The following is a 20,000-nucleotide window of genomic DNA, read 5'->3' as shown; positions in this document are numbered from 1 at the left end:
CAAAAAAAAAAAAAAAAAGGTTTCCTCTTGGTGACTGGCAATATTTTGTAACTTTGACTATACACCTGACATATAAGGTTGCCAATATTCAACAGGGTGGCATCCTGATACATCTTGGTAGCACTTGGTTTGTAAGCTTTACTGACAAAGAAACTTTTACAGGTTAGTAGCATGTAATTTAGAATGCCAGAGTTTATGCTGTATAGTTGTGTGTAAATTACAACTGCAGTTGTAATTTGAGTATAATCACGTGAGGAATGTATATGTCCATTATAGATGCGCTAGAAATAATAGGACTTAGAACTTACTGTGGTGTAACAGCAACTCTGCCCCCTGCTGAGATGCCAACTGTGTGTGGAGGAGGAGGTGTGCAAGCAGTGTAGCGTATGTCCCCTCTTGGAAGAAGAACTAAAGAAATGTGGAAGAAGCATATTATGACAGAAGTGCAACCTGAAGAAAATTATTTCTGTACAATCTCATGCTCTTTCAGCTTTTAATAGAAACGTTACAGGCAAAGTTAACAGGTGCAATGCTTTTCTTCCTGCTGCAAAGGAGAACCTCTAGAGTAGTATATGTTGTATGACTCAAACCATCGCATTAAAGTTACTAGGCTGATGGATAACTTATTCTGTACCTCACACCAACTACCCCAACACCAGTATACTATACACCAGGGGTGAGCAGAAGGTAGATATTCAGATGTTTTGGACTCAATCCTTGAACCCCCTACCAACATCTGTCCAAAACATCTGGAAATCTTCTACCTTCTGCCCACCCCACTATACAGCTGGGGTGGGCAGGGTGTCCCTGAAATGACAGCTAAGTGTAATTTACAATGGATTTTCATAGTCCAGAATCAGCCTTTTTGTATTTTTTCTTTTGACTGGATGTCTTTTTCCTTCAAATGGAATTTTGCTTTTATGAACAGAAATTAGGATAGTTGGGAAACAAGACACCATGCTGGTTTCCATCATCTTCCTAAGACCAGTTACTCCAATTTCATTTTGCAGTTCAGCCCCCTATTTCTAAACTGCAACAGGCTGTGGAAGCCTCTCTGCTGCAGTATTAACAGAGGGTTTGGCAGAGTCCTCATTCATTATATACCTCAGCTGCTCACTCCCATGCTCAAGCCAAGACAGAGAGAAATGATCATGAGCAGCTGAGATGCCTAAAGAAGGATACTGTCAAAGCCTCTGTTATGTTCACATTGGGGGACAGGAGGTTAAAGAGTCCTTTGGTGCTTCTGTCAGCTCATCTGTGAGTGTGTCAGTGGGCAGAGCCAAGATTGCTGGCCCTCCAGCACTCACTCAGTTGAAAATATGGCCTCTCTTAATAGTTGCCAAGTGGTTCCACAATTGCCCTTCAGGCACAATAGAAAGAAAGCCTATTTCTGACAGGTATTAAAAAAAACAAAACTTTCCAGGCTTCAACACGGAAAACATGTTTCCCCATTCTTTCCCCCTAACTCTAATTGAGATGGTATGTACTGGTGGTACCCTATGAATGCACTTAATATGGTAAATGCACACCACAGTATCAACTCTTCTTAAGTCTTGCTGCGCTGTCTCTTTTACCTGCCTCCAAACTACCTTCTCCATTACTATGTGGCATGCCATTCTGATCTCTGACATGAGGAATGAATTTGTAGTGTGAATATGCACTACAACTGTTCTAGAAGTACTAATGCCTTGATTAAACAATCTGAGAGGGGATAATTCTTGATAGATTCAATAAGACACAGACGTATGCTAAGATATTCAGTGATTCACTCTGCTTTACTTTGATGAAAGGAAGAAATAGCATCAAGTAAGCTAACACAGAGATAAATGTTTTAGTTTTGAGGTTTTAATGTCATCATTTTTGTCGGACCAACAGGGGTTCATAATATTGCAGGTACCACTAAACCAATACTTCTCCACATGACAAGCTTTATACAACAGTTGAAGTCTAATCATTTGCAGCCCTAACACTTCCAACAAGAATGTCAGCATTTCTATATTTAAAGGTTTATAACTCAGCTGCAGAAATCTGCTCCAGGCCCATACATGCCATAGAAAATCCCACTTATGAAACAAATAATCCTTTTGCTAGTTGGCAAAGGAGCAAATTTTGGGCCATGTCCAAATGCAGTGGCATAAAAATGGGCACTGTAGTGTGTATATATTGAACTCTTGAGTGATCCAAATGGTCCTATATAATTTTACATTGAGACCAAATACCCTGTGGCATGAAACATTGAAGATGTAAAACAAAGTTGAAGAATGTGTAGCCTTTGATGGTAGGCTCCACTTTCAAAAGTCCCAGCCAACATGGGTGTAGATGATAGGAGTTGTACTGAAACATCTGGAAGGCCACAGGTTCTCTGATGTAGAAAATAGGCTATTTATATTATACTGGTAAAGGCACAAAGGATTTGACTGACTTGTCAAAATGGGAAGAAAAGTTGTGATTTTTAGTAACAAAACATTTTATCATTTTTTAAAAAATCTTGCTGTTAGTCCAGAATTTTCCTGCTTCTTGCATAATGAGAATCTGAGCAAAGACCATCTGTGTCAATTAGAAACTACACCTCTGGGTCAGGAACTTGTTGCCTTCCCCAGTTGTAGAACTACCAAAAAGGAAAGAGATGACATTCAGAGACTACACTAAGTACCATTCTTAATATTGAAATATATATTTACTTTTTCAATTTTAATCAAATATGTTTTACTACCAAACTGTATTAATCAGCATGTATATAGACATTTCAAACTTAACTGTATAACTGCACCACCGAAGAATAATTTGAGTATGATCCACTGCACTCTTGAATTTTCTCATCCCATTTTTCCCTTTCAGTTTTACATGCAAAATTTCATCCCACTGACTTCATTATACATGCATAGGTCATGATCTGAATAATGTCCTTCTTCTGATGTTTGATGAATGTGTACGGGCTCTTTCCTATGTACTGCTCCATTTGTTCCATAGCAAGCTTTGGCTATATTCTGTACTGGAACAATTTCAGGTCTTATAGTAAAGGAATTAACGCTACACAGATATTCACATATTTTGCTATGGTTAAAGATTGATTAAACAATTTTACTGGTATTTTAATCCTTGATGTGATCAGTTGAGCACATTTAAATTATTTTGCATGCTACCAAAGGTACTTAGAGATTAATGGGCAAAGCCTGAAACTTCATAATAAGGAAAGATAATATTTAGTCTTTGTTCCATTACCAATTACAATCTCAAAAACAAGTATCTCCTTAATATACAGTCCTTCAGATTGAAATAAATCTTCACTTATCAATTAAACCTTCCAATAAAACATTTGTATATTTTGCATATTGTACAATCTTATAGAAGGCTAAGCAGGTAACTGTAGAAACTCAAAGTGATTTAGAGACCACAAATGCAACTTCAGTATCTTAGGGAAGCCCATGTGTCAATAATTGTACATCTAAAAGTTTCCACACAACATGAACTCCAATGGTGCAGGGTTCCAAATATGGGGAAGCTTCTGTACATACAAAGGCCTCTCCACGGCATGTATTCCTGTACACCTTTTGATGAAGCTACATTATGACACTATGACGGATGTGGAGTCCCATTCCAGTACTACCAATTACGATAATGCCTAAATAAGGCTATAATCTTTAAGTAGTATCCACACTATATTATTGCTTAAAAGAAACATTTGATCTCAATTCATGAAATAGCAGAGGATAAAGGATCGAATATGGAAGAGCCTCAGTATGCTGGAAGAAATAAAGGAAGAAAAAAGGAACTATTCCAGTTTATTAAGGCTTTTTATTGTGGCTTGGAGCTCTTAGGAACCATTGCTTCAGCAATGATACAGTTCAAACTGTGAGGAGTTATGTTGGAGCTCTCTCTGCCTCTTCCTGGTTCTCAGTCAGGCCCTGATTTGAGTAGTGTTTGCATACACTTGCTTGCCTTCCAAGCAGAGCGACATGCAGCTCGGCATTCCTTTCACTGAAACTCCTGCTCAGGGCGCCATCACCTCATACCTTGTTCCCTAAGCCAGCCAGGTGGCTAGCATGAAGACTTCAGGCAGTGTGGCTGTCATGTCTGGATCTGAATGCTGCTGAGGGTCACTGGGAATGCAGGGGATGGCTGGGCAGTTCTGTACCTAATGTTTCTCCCTTGAGAATACTCCAGGTTCCCGCCCTGGGCAGGACAGAGCATGACAATCTAAGAACAGTGAATAAATTAAGAGAGAGAAAGTACTTCTCTTTCTGTGGAAAGCTGGGCATGCCAGTACATTTTCCCTCTCTAAACACACGATTGAGCCCTAGATAATCCCTAATCCATGAGATACATTTAAGGACCATCGCAGAGAGCTCATTGAAAAGCTTAATGTGAACATGCAGTAAAATGGAAAATTCCATGTTAAGAATAATTAGAGAAGTGACAATATAATAGCCTATTAGTATAGCTTTATGCCATGACCAATTTTGGAATACCGAGAATTGCTTTTTTTAAAAAAAAGCTGGATTATTTTATGTTCTGCTGATATTTTAACATTTTATTATTTTAGATGTGGGTTTCTATATTTTAATTTTATTAATAAGGTGGTTGAGGAAATCAAGATTTTGATTTAATGTGATACAAATTTGGTCTATCCTTGAGCTTGGAGAGATGTAGAAAATGATTGAGGGGGCAATTCCTTTTGGAACTGCACAGGGCCTGCTGATCTGGACACAGTGGAGGAGGGGGAGGGGGAGGCATTGGAATGTGGGCCAATTCCAGATGTTGAGCTGAGCTAAGTGGAGGCACTGATCTCAAGGCCTGACTGCCCAGGTGCTCCAGCAGTGTCTGACAATAACCAAGGTGTGCAGCTATTGGGAGGGGGCTTGGAACAGGGGGGTTTCTCAGGGACAGGTGTAGAGATAAATCACCAGAAAGCTATTGCATACCGAGCAGATAGGTGGTGTAACACAATTGCTCCTTCTATTCCTATAACAGGCCTCTTTACAACCCAGCTGAGGCCCCCTGGCATGCAAAAATGCTTTTCTATGCTGCTTGCTGACCTTGGAACCCTCCTTATCATTGTAAGAACAGCAGATGTGGCTAATTAACTGTTTTGATGTAGTTTTCTACAGCATGTAACACTCTTAAGATTTAGGATAGAAAAGAAGCCTCATGGCTCCACCCAAGCGAGCTCCATTGCAGATCTAGCCAGGGGAGGAAGGTGCTACACACACCTGCCAAAATTAGGGCTTTTTCCTTGCTGCTCGCGAAGGGGGCTCCCGACGGCTGTAGAGGAAAGCCAGCTTACTTGGTATTGCATTTCTTCTTTCCATGTTATTAAGTCTGTTTACATTATTGTGCCTGCTTTAGAATAAAATCTTCAGACTTTAACCCACCTGTGCTCTCATTGCTACTCCATCCAAAAAGAGCCCCTTGTATTTGGCAAAACAACAGGCAAAGTGGGTATGGCTCTTGACCCCAAGGCATGGTAACAGAAGAGGGGAGTTGTCCAGTTAGAGGGTGGGCATGCAGAGAAGAGGCATACTCATTTCAATGCAGAGTCGCAAGGATGGTATCTAAGTTAGGAGGGATGACATATGAGGAGAGATCGAAGGAGACTCCGAGGAGATATTTTAGTGACCTATAGGTATGTGTGGAGATGTCATGTGGATGGTGGCTGTGACCTGTTCTTCCTTGCAATGGAGGGCATGGCACGTTCCAATGAGGCAAAGCTCAAGGATCCAGGTTTCAGGTTGGATGTCAGGAATTGCTTCCTGATGGTTAGGACTCCTAGGATATGGAATGGGCTTCCAAGGGAGGTGGTTGGGGTCCCACTAGTGAGGGTGTTCAAGGATAGATTGGACAACCACATATTGGGGTTTACATGAGTAGATCTGGCTGGTGCTGGAGGTCAGAGTAGATGGCCCAGGAAGCCCCTTCTGACTTGTTTTGTTTCTATGTTTCCAAAAGGCCCTTCCTGAAAGGATGAAGCCCACACATACTCAAAAGGAGAGTTCCTAGAAGTAAACACTATATTAAGTTCAACCAATTGCTCTATTCAAGCTCAGGATTTTTTCTGGTTGATTTTGCATCTGGAAAACACTTTGGTGAATAAAGAACTTTTTGCAAGGAAAGGGTCTGTGACTTTGAATTCAGCTCATGAAAGCCTGGAGCTTGAGCCCTGATATCAACTGTTTTTAGTTCTTCCCCCACCTTCAAAAAAGAGAAAGTACAATATAGGTTTTCAAAATATACAGGTCTAAGGGGAGAAGGTGGATGGAGGGATCCAAGATAATTTTTCCCTCCATAGTATTTGTAACTTGCATTCTTTAAAAGATTTAAAAATGCCCTTCACAAATATTATCAGGATGGTGTACTGAATGAGACCCAAAGTAGTCATATAAACATAAAATACTATTAAAATATAGCATACAACGGTAATATGAATTAAAAGGCAAAATAGTACAAAAGGGCAAACTAAAATGTCTTGGAAAACATATTATTTTTCTCTTGGTGCCAAAAATATTCTAAGAAGAGCCACAGTAATACTTTTACTGGTGCTCCACAAGTGGATCACCGTAACAGAGAAGAGCCTTTTCCTTGTTGACTTGTAATGTGTCAAAACTACTCTGAGGAAAGTTGTGAGAGCTCATGTGAAACTGTCTGTAGTTCCACATCACTTAAAAGAAACAGCTCTTTTATATATTGCAGAATTAATTTTGGCAGTTGCTTTCTTGATAGTCTTCAAGAACACCAACAGGTGTCTCATTCATGCCTCAATTCTGGAGGCATGAATTATGGAACAATCAGAAAAATGCATGCTAAGACAATTGGACATATGTAACAAGTCAAATAGTGCCAATAAGTTTATTACTAACAATGAAATGATGAAAATCTCTGAGCTTCTGGATCACATAACTTCCAGATAAGCAATAAGTAATTACCATATTAACATTCTTGCACTTCATTACCTTTTTTAGTTCCTGCCCTTCCAATTCTGTAAATTATTGATATTTCTTCTACCAATTTTCACTCCTTTCTCTGATCCTAATCCAACTTTCCTTGTAATATGTTCTAAGGACAGATTGAACAGTCAGGGAGATAAAATGCACCTTTGTCAGATGCCTTTGCTTATAAGAAACCATTCTGTTTCTTTATATTGTGCCCCATCAGGACAACAAGTGCCAAAGCAGACCTATTTCTTCCAAGGCCATTGAGAGCTGTTTGTGTTTCCTACAGTCAAAAGCTTTGCTGTAGTTTATTAAGCATAGACTGATCTTCTTTTGAAACTTTTTGGTGTGCTCCAGTAGCCAACATATATTTGTGATACAATCTCAAGTGCCTCCTCCTTTTTTGAATCTACCTTGAATGTCAGGCATTTCTAGCTTCATACAGGGTGAAATTCTTTGTTGTAAAACCTCGAGACTCACTTTGTTTGCATGGAAAATTAGTGTGATGGTCCTATAGTTGCAATGCATTGTTCTTGGGGACTGGTCTGTAGGCCATTGTTCACTTTCCATATTTCTTGGCATATTCTTGTTAGGACTGGACCATTCATTCCCTGAAGCTTGAAATTGTTATATTAGTATCTTCTCTATTGCAGGTGCTTTGTTCCTTCCAAGTGCTTGCAGAGCAGCTTTCACTTCACTTTGTAACATTGCAGGCTCTTCCTCATGGGATTCCTATTTGAACAAATCTATCATCCTTTCATTCCTTCTGTATATTCTTTCCACCTTCACTTTATTTTTTCCTAATCAGTTGCACATTTCCCTGTTAGACTTTCAGCATTCCTAATCTAGGTTTGAATTTGCTTTTGATTTCTTGGATCTTCTGGAGGATTCCAGCAGGATTTCTTCCATCTATGTTCTTCTGTTTACAACAGTATTCTCTCTCTCTCTCTCAAATTATACACATCATGTGAACAGGATATGTGATGGACAACCTGTTCCCATACTAAACTGTGTAGTAAGAGTATTGGCTGAGGTAAAGTATGGGGTACTGAGGAAAGGACAGGGCATTTACTGTTATAGAACTCAAGACTGGGGAAAACCAATAAGTAACAGTTGATCAGGTGTTTCTGACTTTTTAAGGATCCAATTAAAATTTGTTTTGCCCCCAAATTTAGCAGAATCTAACTGATAAAAGTTTTAATCTAAAATACATTTACTTCTGTCTCTGTACTATTTTTGTTGCAATGCATCTTTGTTGCTTGTTGTATTGGACTGTATATTTAAGTATTTGTTGGAGCCAAAACTAATAGAATTGTGGAATACAAATATTTTAAGAAACAAGGTATTTTGGCCTATAGCTTGCACCACTCTCCAACATTGGCCATACTAACTTGGACTAAGGCACTATAGTCCAAAATACTTTGATGGACCCAGGATAGGAGAATAATGCCCTAGAAATTCTGCCTAGTCTTACAGTAACAAATGCTATTGTGTTTTATTCATTTTATTGTGAACTGCTTAGAGTGTTGAGATGAAGTGATCAATGCATTTTTAAACAGAGAATAGAGATGTAGTTCTTATCTTATTTAATAGTGGATCCTACTTAATCTACTTACTATACTCTACATCCTAGCATTTGCCAACAAAGAATCAATGCTGAGACACACTATTCCTAAAGAATTGCTTGGCCATATTTTTATGCCTGCCACTTTGACTTCACTAGAATTAAGCTGAAGGTATAATTAATTACCTGTCAGGCTCAGAGAAGCTTTGATCAACAGTGCAGAAACAACCATCTCACCTAGTCTGTGCCTGAGATGTGATGATCTTTGCCCTGGCCCTCTTTGGTTCTTACTCCAGGCTCTGCCATGAACCATTGTTTTTGGGTTTTTTTTTTTTTTTTTTGTGGTCAATCCCTGCAACAGCATTCAAATAAGAAAAGCTCAAGCAGAAAAAGTATGCTGACCTGGACAGCTAGTGTGGTAATGTGGTTAAGAGTACAGGACCGGGATTCAGACAATTAGGGTTCTAGTTTGCACTTAGCCATGGAGCTTACTGGCTGAGTCTAGGCCCATAACAGACCCTTCGCCCAACCTACCTCACAGTGTTCTTCCTGTGAGGAGAAGAATTAGGTAAGCTGCTTCAAGTTCCTTGAGAGGGGAAAAAAAGGCGGGTTATAAAATGATAAATAAATAAATAAATAAATAAGCAGTTCTACTAATGATTATGTCTATTTATTTATATATTTACCAGTATTCTTATTTTAATACAAGTGTATAGTTGTGAACAAGTAATACTCCCTCCCTCCTTCATATTAGTTACTGTTTATAACATACATTCATAATTGGCTATCCTGAATGTTGTTTCTCTAGACTTCCTAGATGGGTACAGTTATGACCATTCATTCATTATGAAATGCAAGTCTGATAACACTGCCAGATGGCAGAACGGACATCAAATACCTGATATGATGATTTTGACTCTGGGTATCTGAGGTGAGATAAAGATTCTTATTCCTCAAATGTTGCAAGCTACTGTTTTAGAGGGATGTCTACAAATTGCAATAAAAGACTACTGTTTCTACGAAATAGCACAACATTTGTGTATTTAATTATTTCTGCATTCCTGAAACAAAACAGCAAAGTATCACTTCAACTTTTTAGACAACCTTTCTTCAGTTAATACTTTTTAATAACTTTTTCTTTAGTTAATACTTTTGAGTTGAACATAAATTGTACTGGATTAAAAATCTGACCCTTATTAAAATATATACATGTATACTAGGTCTAAAATGTTTGCTGAAGCATATGCAATATTAATTCTGCAAAGAGGTGTTTATTTTTATTTGTATGAAAATAATAGTTTCATTCATTGCTCAGCCATGTAAAGACAATTATGGACTTCAAAGTGCTAATACCATGAAAGGCCACAGTTATTCATATATAGGTCTAAACTACTGTATTATAACTTACATCAAAAAGGTGTTAATGGTTTCAATATTTGTCTGCTGCAGGGAAACACTCTAGGAGAGAGGATTCTTTTTTATATTTTACTAATGGTTGTCTCACCATTAAAATGAAAATCTTAATGCATCTTATAATCAGAGGACAATTTGCAAATCATTAAGAGAAATGTAAAATTCCATTAAAATACAAATCAAGAGTCCCTCACTGGACTAATAATCTTTTTGATATTATTTTGCATCTCACTATCCTGTTCCCAATATTCAGGCACCACAAATGATCAGTTCTTGAACATGCTATTTACCACAGCCTACTTCTTTAACGAGAGACTGAGAAGTATAATCTGCTATTCAGAGCAGGTACTAATGAAGAATTCCATATATTCTAAAATTTAATTAAAACCCCAAAGATTTCAAATTAGATGCAATTTGAAATGCCTGGGGCAGAAATACATGCACTTGCGTGGCAAGGGTATCACGCTGAAAGTTGATACCGTAATTGGTCTTGATGTATTTTTGTGTTGCCAGGCTGAAGCGCAGAACTCATAACCATATAAAAATTCTCTGTAGATTACCTGCTCATTGAAAATGCCATCACTCAGGTAGTTCTCTACTAAATTACCATGCTACTAAAATGCACAAAGTGATTCGAAGAGAAGAGTGGCACAGCTGGTCGACGCTGCCAATGAGTTATGCATGCGCCAACGCTGCCTTTTTTCTTAGTAAAATATGCTCAGCTGAATATTAAAATATAATTGGCATTCAACCTAAGTAGCTTAAACCATTTTGTTATCTTCTTTTAAACCGATTTGGCTCCTCCACAGTTATTTTCAAGGATGCGATTCACAAACTAATGACACCAACACATTCCACTAGATCTGTACTATTTTACATTTGTCATAAATAGGAACAGTTTCTACAGCCTTCTAGGGATGTTCTTTAACACTGGGCTCCTCTTGAACATCAAAGACCCAATTCATGGAGGAAAAAAAAGACAGTATGCCATTTATGTTAGTTCTTGCATATTTTATTCAGAAAAGAGGATGAGAAGCAAATTTTCAGTGAAAAGTATGCTTTTGTAGCTCAGAGACAATTTTTGTTATTGGCCATTTCTTGTATATAGTGAGATGACCTAGATGCATGTGGCAAAAGGGCATTCTGGGTTATTTGGAAACTTTATGTTCAAAATTTTATGTTTATCTCTAAATAACTTTTGAAAAGACTGAATTAATCAACATTGCACATTTCAGATACTATATGGAACAATTATACCTGTTATGTATTAATAGGAAAATACACATGCTACAGTTTATTATTTGTGGAATAATAATTTGTGTAGCCCCACTAATAGCATCTGACTTAATTTAAAGGGAGCAAAAAATAAGAAAAACATAAGTACTGGTGTCTATTACTGACCACCCAGTAAAAAAGAGGACAAGGACTCAATCTTCAAAAAGCAACTTGCCAGCGTTTCAAAGAATGATATAGTCATCATGGGAAACTTCAACTTCTCTGATATATGCTGAGTGACAATTTCTGCCAAACCTGGTCCCTCCAAGAGATTTCTGACATATGTTGCTGACAACTTTGTCCAGCTAGCGGAGAAACTCTCAGAACCACTGGCTATTTTCTTCCATAAATCGTGGAAAACAGGAGAAATGCCAGATGACTGGAGAAGGCCTAACATTGTCCCCTTCCTCAAGAAGGGAAAAAAAATCGAACCTGGGAATTACAGACCACTTAGTCTGACATCAATCCCTGAAAAACTCTAGAGCAAATTATAAAACAAATTGTCTGCAAGCACCTTGAAGATAATGCAGTACTTTCTGGAAGCCAGCATGCATTTCACAAGATCAAATCTTGCCAGATGAATCCAATTTCACTTTTTGACTGGGTAACTTCCCAAAAGGTCAGAGAGAACACTGTGGACAGAATCTACCTCAACCTAAGCAAAGCTTTCAACATAGTGCCCCAGGACATGCTGATAAGTAAACTAGCAAACAGTGGATTAGATAGAAAAACTATTAGGTGGATCCAAAATTGGCTGCTACATTGGACACAAATCAATGGCACCTTCTCAGACTGGAGGACAATAATTAGTGGGGTGCTGTGAGTCCTGGGTCCCAGTGCACTTCAACTTCTTTATTAATGATTTAGATGAGGAAGTACAAGGAAAGATGATCAGATTTGCAGATGATACAAAACTGGGTGGAATAGCAAACACCCTAGAAGACAGAATGAAGATCCAGGGTGATCATATTAAATTTTAACACTGGGCTGAAAGCAACAGAATGAGATTCAATAGGAACAAGTGCCAAGTCCTCCACCTAGGAAAAAGAAACCAAATGCATTGCTACAAGATGGGGAATATGAGGCTCAACAAAACTGAAAAAGATCTCAGAGTAATTGTGGACAATAGGCTAAACATGAGCCAACAATGCAATGCAGCTCCCAAAGGGCAAATGCTATTTTGGGATGCATCAACAGAAGTATTACTTCCAAACAACAAGAAGCAACAGTTCCCTGAACTCCTCACTAGTGAGACCTCATCTGGAATACTGTGTCTAGTTCTGGGCACCAAGATTTAAGAAAGATGTAGAAAAATTAGAAAGGTTCCAAAGGAGGTCAACAAAAATGCTGCGGGGTTTGGAAACATTGCCTTGTGAGGAGAGTTTGCAATCTGTTCTAGTGCTATGTACAATTTTGAAAGTTTCCAAGTTTCCGAGTACTGATTACAGAAATGATTCTTTGACTATAACTCTGTTCATTTACTGATGTCCAATAATTGGGGTTATGCATGCATATTCAAAAGAAATCCCCACTGAGTTCAATGAGACTTGTTCCAAGGTAAGTGTGTAAAGGATTTCAGCCTAAATCTATAAAATTCAAAATGCCCAGAAATGTTATAGCAACAATGCAAAAGTAATTTGGCAATTGCTTTAAAGATTGTGATCTTGACAACTAGGACAGAAAAACAACAAAACTTTATTTTGAAACTGATGAAACAGAAAAATTTCATTGCAGTTAATATTTAAAGAGAATCGCCCTCTTTCATAAGGGAGAACATTCAGTTTTAATGCGTAGGTTTTGAGCGAAGGGAGTCCATTGCCTGTGACCCTTTGGGGTCTTTGGGTGGCCCTTCTCTGCTGCATGCAGTGTGATTGATGTCCCAGGACAGAGGTGCAATACAGCAATGACATATACCTTGCTTATTCTATGAGAATGAGTAGAGCTTGTCAGCTGTCTTATTAACATTGAAGTTACAACCAGTTCTACTAATTCACTCTACTGCCTCAAACGCAACTTTAAGAGGTACGACTAATTCCTGCTTGTTAGCTGCCAACATGTATCTGTCAGGAGGAATAGCTACAGAGGTAGAAGCTTGGTCTGCTGGGAGTGCACCCAGGCCCAGGGTCTTAAAAACTTTAATTAACATCTTATCTAGCATACTGTAGGGGGAAGTGTCTCCTGTGTTTTGTCTTCAACAGATTGATCTGACCTTAAAAACTCCCTTTCTTCTAGGGAAGAATCAGAAGTTAATTTAATTCTTCAGAGGCTCGATTAGCAGGGTCTCCTCTCTCTTCCACCACACAATCAGGTTCTCAAACAAAGCAGCAAGAGCACAAGCTCTAGGTGTGCCACGTGGTAGCAGAAAGGGGAACAGCACAGGAGAAAACAATGCCTTGGCTTCATCTTGTCCTTTTCCAAACTGTTCCCGGGTCTTGAACATCTGGATACTGAAAATAAAGCATCAGTTTCCATATTGTCCATGTGAAAAGTAGTTTGTTCACAGCCATAGAGACAAAGACTCCAGTAAATACCTGTTATACAATTCTTCTCCTATCAGCCCAAGAACTTGCATTTTTCTCTGGAAACAAACTGGACAAAAATAGACAACCTAAAATTCATTCATCTATACCTATATATTGCAGACGTCTGGTCAATTCTACTGCAGTAATGCTGTTTTTCATGTCTGAGTGTAAGAGTCTTATATCTTATGATGGAACTCTTTGTTTGACATGGATTTTCTTATATTGCTTTTTCTGATTTATTATTTTTAATATTTAACTTGGATGTTCTATTTTGTACACTGCCGCTGAAAAATATTTCTAGTTAAGATACTGTTAAGCAGCTTAACAGAATCTTAAATACACATAAACCCTCCTCTATTCTTCCTCCTTCTCCACTTTATTTCTATATCTCCCCTTCAAAAAAAGCTTTCTAAGTGGAAAACAACAGTTAATACAATGAAGCACAAATATAAAAACAGAACAGTAAACATAAGAGCATTAAACATTTGAAGCAACAACACACACACACACACCCCTATCCATGCTGTTAGATCAACTAAGATTGAATGAAAGACAGACAGTAATACACTGCCTACCCTCTAGGCTATTTGGACTTACTAAATTCCTCTGTGAGTAAACTGATGCCAAAAAAATTGTAAAGTTGGTGTCAGGCAGGCCTCCAAGGGGCGAACATCCCATAATTTAGGAACTACCATGAAGAAGGCCTTCAGAAGGGGTTTCCCAGGTCATCTAGTCAGACCCCAGGCTCCAGCTGGCTCTGCTCATGTAATCCCCAACATGTGTTTGTCCAATCTTTCCTTGAAGACCCTCACTGATGGGGCCTCAACCACCTCCCTTGGAAGCTGGTACCTTGTAGCTGGAAAAGGCATTCCATCAGACACTGTAGACTTTATAGTTAGGACTCTATAGGTAAAAACCATCACTTTGAATTGGGCTCAAAAGCATATAGTCAACAAGTGCAAGTGGGCCAGAACTAGTGTTATATGTTTGGACCATTTGGTCTCAAGTGTTAGTCTGGCTGCTGCATTTTGCAGACACTACCACTTCTGAACTTGTTCAAGGGCAGATCCACTTAGAATGCATTACAGTAATCTATTTTAGACATTACCAAAGCATAGATTACTGAACCAGGCTATCCCTGTCCAGATAGGGAGTAGCTGGGGCAGCAGCCATAGCTAGTAGAAGGCATTCCATGTTTTAAGGGGAATGCAACCCATCTGGTCAGAAGAACTGCCACTAAGAGCATCTCAGCCTTGTTTAATTTAAGCTTCAGTAGCATTCATTCAGTTCATTACCTGCCGAAAATAAAAAAGAAAAACAAAGTTGAATGTCATTAACATTCTGATGGAAATACATTTTGAAACTCCAATTTACTCCACACAGAAGTTTCACATAGATGTTGAACAGTATGGGGAGCAACCCTATATTGGGGAATCCATGGGGCCAAGCAGTATTCCCAAAGTATCACTTCCTTGAGCTCCAAGTAAAAGCCAAACCATTGCAATGCACTAGCTGCTACTCCAGAAAAATACCACTGTTGATAATGTAGAAAGCCAAGGAGAGGTCCAGGCTTGTCAACAGGGTCACACTCCTCCTGTCTATCTCCCAGCATAGCTCATTGTAATACCAAAGCTGATTCTGAATCAAAACCTGTCTTGAACCCTGACTGAAATGAAGAGCAATGAATACCATTGCCATAATCTATGTTTTGTGTTTCCCAGACTTAAGGATATAAGCATGATTATTAATCTAGTGAAAAACTAGATTACTTTTAACTGGTGGTACATTTATTACAATACTATCTCCTGCATGTCAGAAGAGCTGTGAAGAGATTCCTGTTTTGCCAGGCATTTATTTTGCCTTAACTATTTTCCTGCCAATGTGGTTGGGTTTTGATCCTGTTTCTCTTACCTCTCTACTATTTGCATTTTAGTGCTGTGCTTTTACCATATAATGCCTTTTTAAATTGTTCAAACTACATCTTGTAAAATTGTAAAAAAGTTTGTAAAAAAATTAAATTGATGCAAAATTTGCACCACTCTTTCACAAACTCCTTAAGGCTAATGGAGTGGGATAAAAATCTGATAGTTTTTTTAAAATGGACAAAATCCCAAGATTTATCATAGAAACATAGAAAACAGAGCGAGTCAGAAGGGGCCTCCCAGGCCATCTAGTCTGACCTCCGGCACCAGCCGGCTCCGCTCACGACATGCGCACCATGTGGACGTCCAGCCTATCCTTGAACACCCGCACTGATGGGGCCTCAACCACCTCCCAGGGAAGCCCATTCCACACCCTCGGGGTCCTGACTGTCAGGAAGTGCTTCCTGGCATCCAAATGGAACCTTGGCTCCCTGAGCTTTGCTTTGTTGGAGCGCGTTCTGCCTTCCTCTGCAGGGGAGAACAGGTCTCTACCCATCTCCATGTGACATTCCCTCACATACCTGTATGTCGCCAACATATCCCCTCTGAGTCTCCTCTTCTCCAGGCTGAAGAGACCCAGTTCCCTTAGTCTCGCCTCATATGGCATCCCCTGCAAACCGGCCACCAACCTTGTGGCCCTACGCTGCACTGACTCCAACCTGGCTATATCATTTCTGTAATGAGGGGCCCAAAACTGAACACAATACTCCGGTTGCAGGCGCACTAGAGTCATGTAGAGTGGTAGTAATACCTCTCTTGATCTAGAAGCCACACTTCTGGCTATGCAACCAAGGGAGGCGTTCGCCCTCTTGACCACCGCATCACACTGCTGACTCATGTTTAGTCTGCAATCAAACAGTACCCCGAGGTCCCTTTCACAAGTGCTGCTCTCCAGCCACTTGTCACCTAACCTGTACTTATGACAGCTATTCCTATGCCCCAAGTGCAAGACCTTGCACTTATCCACATTGAACGCCATCCTGTTGTCTCCTGCCCACTTCCATAGTCTGTCCAGATCCTTTTGGATCTGGACTACCTGCTCCTCAGTTGTGGCCACTGCTCCAGTTTTAGTGTCGTCTGCGAATTTGATCAGCAGACTGTTCACCCCTTCTTCCATGTCGTTAATGAAAAGATTAAACAGGATCGGCCCCAGGACAGAGCCCTGGGGGACCCCGCTTGTCACTGGCCGCCATCCCGATGATTCCCCGTTAATGGTTACCTTCTGCTTTCGGTCAGTCAACCATGCCCTAATCCATTGCATCAGCTCTGTCTTCAGTCTACAATACTATATTTCCTAGAATTCTGTCCTCAAAATCTCCTGTAGAAGACTATGACACAACATTATTAGTGCCTTTTTGAAATTACTGATTTGCCTTAAATGAAAATTAATTCAAGAAAATATTATCATTTGCCTAATATTAACTACTTACAGGCTGATGACACTAGGGACAATAAAAATACATCTGATTTTCCCCTACCTAGGGTTGTATTCTGCATGTTTGTATGCTATTAGTGCTGTAATAATTTTCACTTTTGCTGTAACTTAAATGTTTTGATTTTTCCCAGCTATAATTAGGTCCCATGCTGCATGGCCATTTCTATTCTGGTACTTAGATCATTTTCACAATTGCCTTTGTCATGCTTTATAGAATTAAGGGGGTTAAAAGAAGTCACATTAAAAATACTTGATGATGCTAGATCTGGCTTTCTACATTAATCTGCCTTATCTGCATTAATTTAATTTTCTTTATCTTTGCAGAAAGCTGCTTGGACTTCCCTACCTTCCTGACTCTGATGATCAAAGACTTCATGGAAACATTTTCAGTACTGTGCTGTATCAGTCTAATGCACATTGGATAATCTTGCAAACACTGTGCCATTAAGCAAACTCAGATGCTTGGCTAAATGGAATTTAAGTTGTAAATATTTATCTATTACCGAAGGGAAATCATGCAAGGAAAAAAAGTGCAAATTTGATATGACTAAATATAGCTGTACCTAGATCCTAAAAAACTTCGAAGCCTCACTGATTTCAATGGACTTAGTTCTAATATGTAACAGACTCAAAGTGCTAAATTAGCAATAGAAAATTAATATAATATCATATACATTAATATAATATTGTACATATACTGTAGGGAGCCCAGACTTGCTCAATGGAAAAGCAACATATGGTAAATGTCAGATGTTGGAGAGCTGGAAGTGCATGCCTGTGGGCAGTGGCAGCAGGCAGTAAGCAGGTGCCTGAAGGCAGCAGTGGAAGGGGTGGCAAGTGGGTGCCCCTGCAGCTAGCAACGAGCTGCAAAATAAACTCAAAGAGCTGGATGAGGCTCCCAAGCCCATATATATTGGAACTGCATTCCTAAAGCTACAAGTATTTACCTTATCTATCTATCTGGCTAGAGCTACTAAGCTGGAGCATATGGAAGCCCAGCAAATTTACTAGGGTTACGGCTGGAAGACATTCAAACACATTAACAAGACAATCCTAGGGCTGTCTATGGCAGTTGCTTCTTCAAGGTCACAAGAAAGTGGCCAAGTGTAAACTTGACTGTGGATCTCCATAACTCCAGCAAAACGCTCTAATCACTGTACCACTCTGACTCATATGTTGTTTTCAAAAGTATAAAACATATTCATTATGTACTGCTTTTGTATATCGTTCACAGCTATCAAAGCTCTCAGAATGGTTTATACTTTTCATTGAAGTAGTTCCAAAAGGATATAATGGCAAGTGAAGAGATCAGATAAAAGAAGTAACCAAAAAAAAAAAAAAAAAAAAAAAACCTTCTCTAAACATACTGATATGACATATTGACATATTTAATTGAGAGGACTAAACGTACTCTATTCCAAAGATAAATCTTGAGGATATACTTGTTCAATGCTCAGTGTCGAAAAATTGTGTGTGCAATTAAATCATGGATCAACTTTAGCTTCTGTTTCCTCCTGTGCCTTCTTATTTCAAGGGTCTCCTTTACTCTTCACATTACAAATCTGTAAGTTGTACTGTAGTTATCAGCTTCCTGCTATGTAAACTGTCCATGCTTGCCATGCAGTGACCTCTCCGTATTGATCCAAAACATCTGACAGTCTGCACTGGTGTCTTTAAATTCATGGGTGTCTTCTTTCTCTTTCTGATCTTTTGATCAGTCCCTTTTTTCCTCTCTCACTTCTTCCACAGGTAGCTATGGAAAGCAATAGATCTGGATTTCTACTGCCCCTGAAAAGCATTTCACTGGGCTCTAAGCTTTAAAGAATTACATTTTCCCACCAGCTGCTTCTTTCCCACTTAATTTGAGTACAAGAGATGCTACAATGTCACAATCAATAAAATGATATCTGATGATTTAAAACCTTTCAGCTTCACTACATAGAATCTCAGAAAGCTGAACCATTTTAAAGCTTTAATCTAAATCAAGGAGGAAAATATAAAGCTCTTTATCCATCCTAATGCTCTTAAATGCTTTTCTTCTTTTAGCAGCAATTATGCTTTTAAACATCAGAAATGTACCCAATCTTAATTGCTTGAGATAATTATTATATTTTCCCTTGAATTAGAACATTAAGTTGGGAAAACACAGAATTCTAAATCAAGTTTTAAAATAAAAAATTATGATATATTGCATACTGAACTGCAGCCCCACCACCCTTGGAAACTTCTAAGATAGACTTCTTTCTATAGCAAAAATATCTAAGAAACAGTTGACCCTTAATATTCCACTTTTATGGGCAAATGGTCTTCCAAAACAATTACAGGCAAACCAAAGACATTATAGGGGCATTTCCTACTTGTTATTTTGTGGCAAACTTGCCAAGTCTATGACGTTCTTAATCATGATATACCCTGATAAAAAAGCCAAGAAGTACTTTTATATTTCAGTTGGTAAGGGGTAGAAGACTAATCAAGTATGCATTAACTTTCCCACTTAGTGACAAAGCAAATATCTTAATTTTAGAAAGTGTTCACCATGTTTTCCTTCAGTTTAGAACTACCAATACAATAGCAATATCTCTTTTCTTCCATCCCTCAATTATTTTCTAGTTACCCTGTGCATACATTCAGGATACAACATATCTTTAGTAGAAAGAGCAGTGCGTGTGCTTTCCAGGACACAGTGGCAAAAATCATAGAAGAAAGTGTACAACCCTATTACTTATGTACCGATTTCATTAAAGATTATTCTCAAGTAAGTGTCTCAGCTGATAAATCCAGGAATCAACGGGAATGGGTGTAGTCGATAAATAAAAATCCCACCACCAGCATACAAATAGTCAAATTTAAACAGAAACAATGCAAGTAAAGAGACAGCTTGTCTTTTCTCACTGTGCTCATTTACATTGAGCTTTCTGTCATGCTGACCTTAGCTGGGGAAAC

The 20,000-nt window shown here is 38.8% G+C and overlaps 1 protein-coding gene across 1 annotated transcript in view; it reads right to left on the bottom strand.

Moving 5' to 3' along the window:
• Positions 1 to 20,000, bottom strand: part of MGMT (O-6-methylguanine-DNA methyltransferase) — a 331,696-nt gene that overhangs the window by 58,348 nt on the left and 253,348 nt on the right. The window lies entirely within an intron of this gene.

This window comes from Varanus komodoensis, unplaced genomic scaffold (genome assembly GCF_004798865.1).
Source record: "Varanus komodoensis strain SLA01 unplaced genomic scaffold, ASM479886v1 scaffold49, whole genome shotgun sequence".
Taxonomy (NCBI): domain Eukaryota; kingdom Metazoa; phylum Chordata; class Lepidosauria; order Squamata; family Varanidae; genus Varanus; species Varanus komodoensis.
Note: the sequence above shows the minus strand (reverse complement) of the source record. Positions and strands in the feature narration are given on the sequence as shown.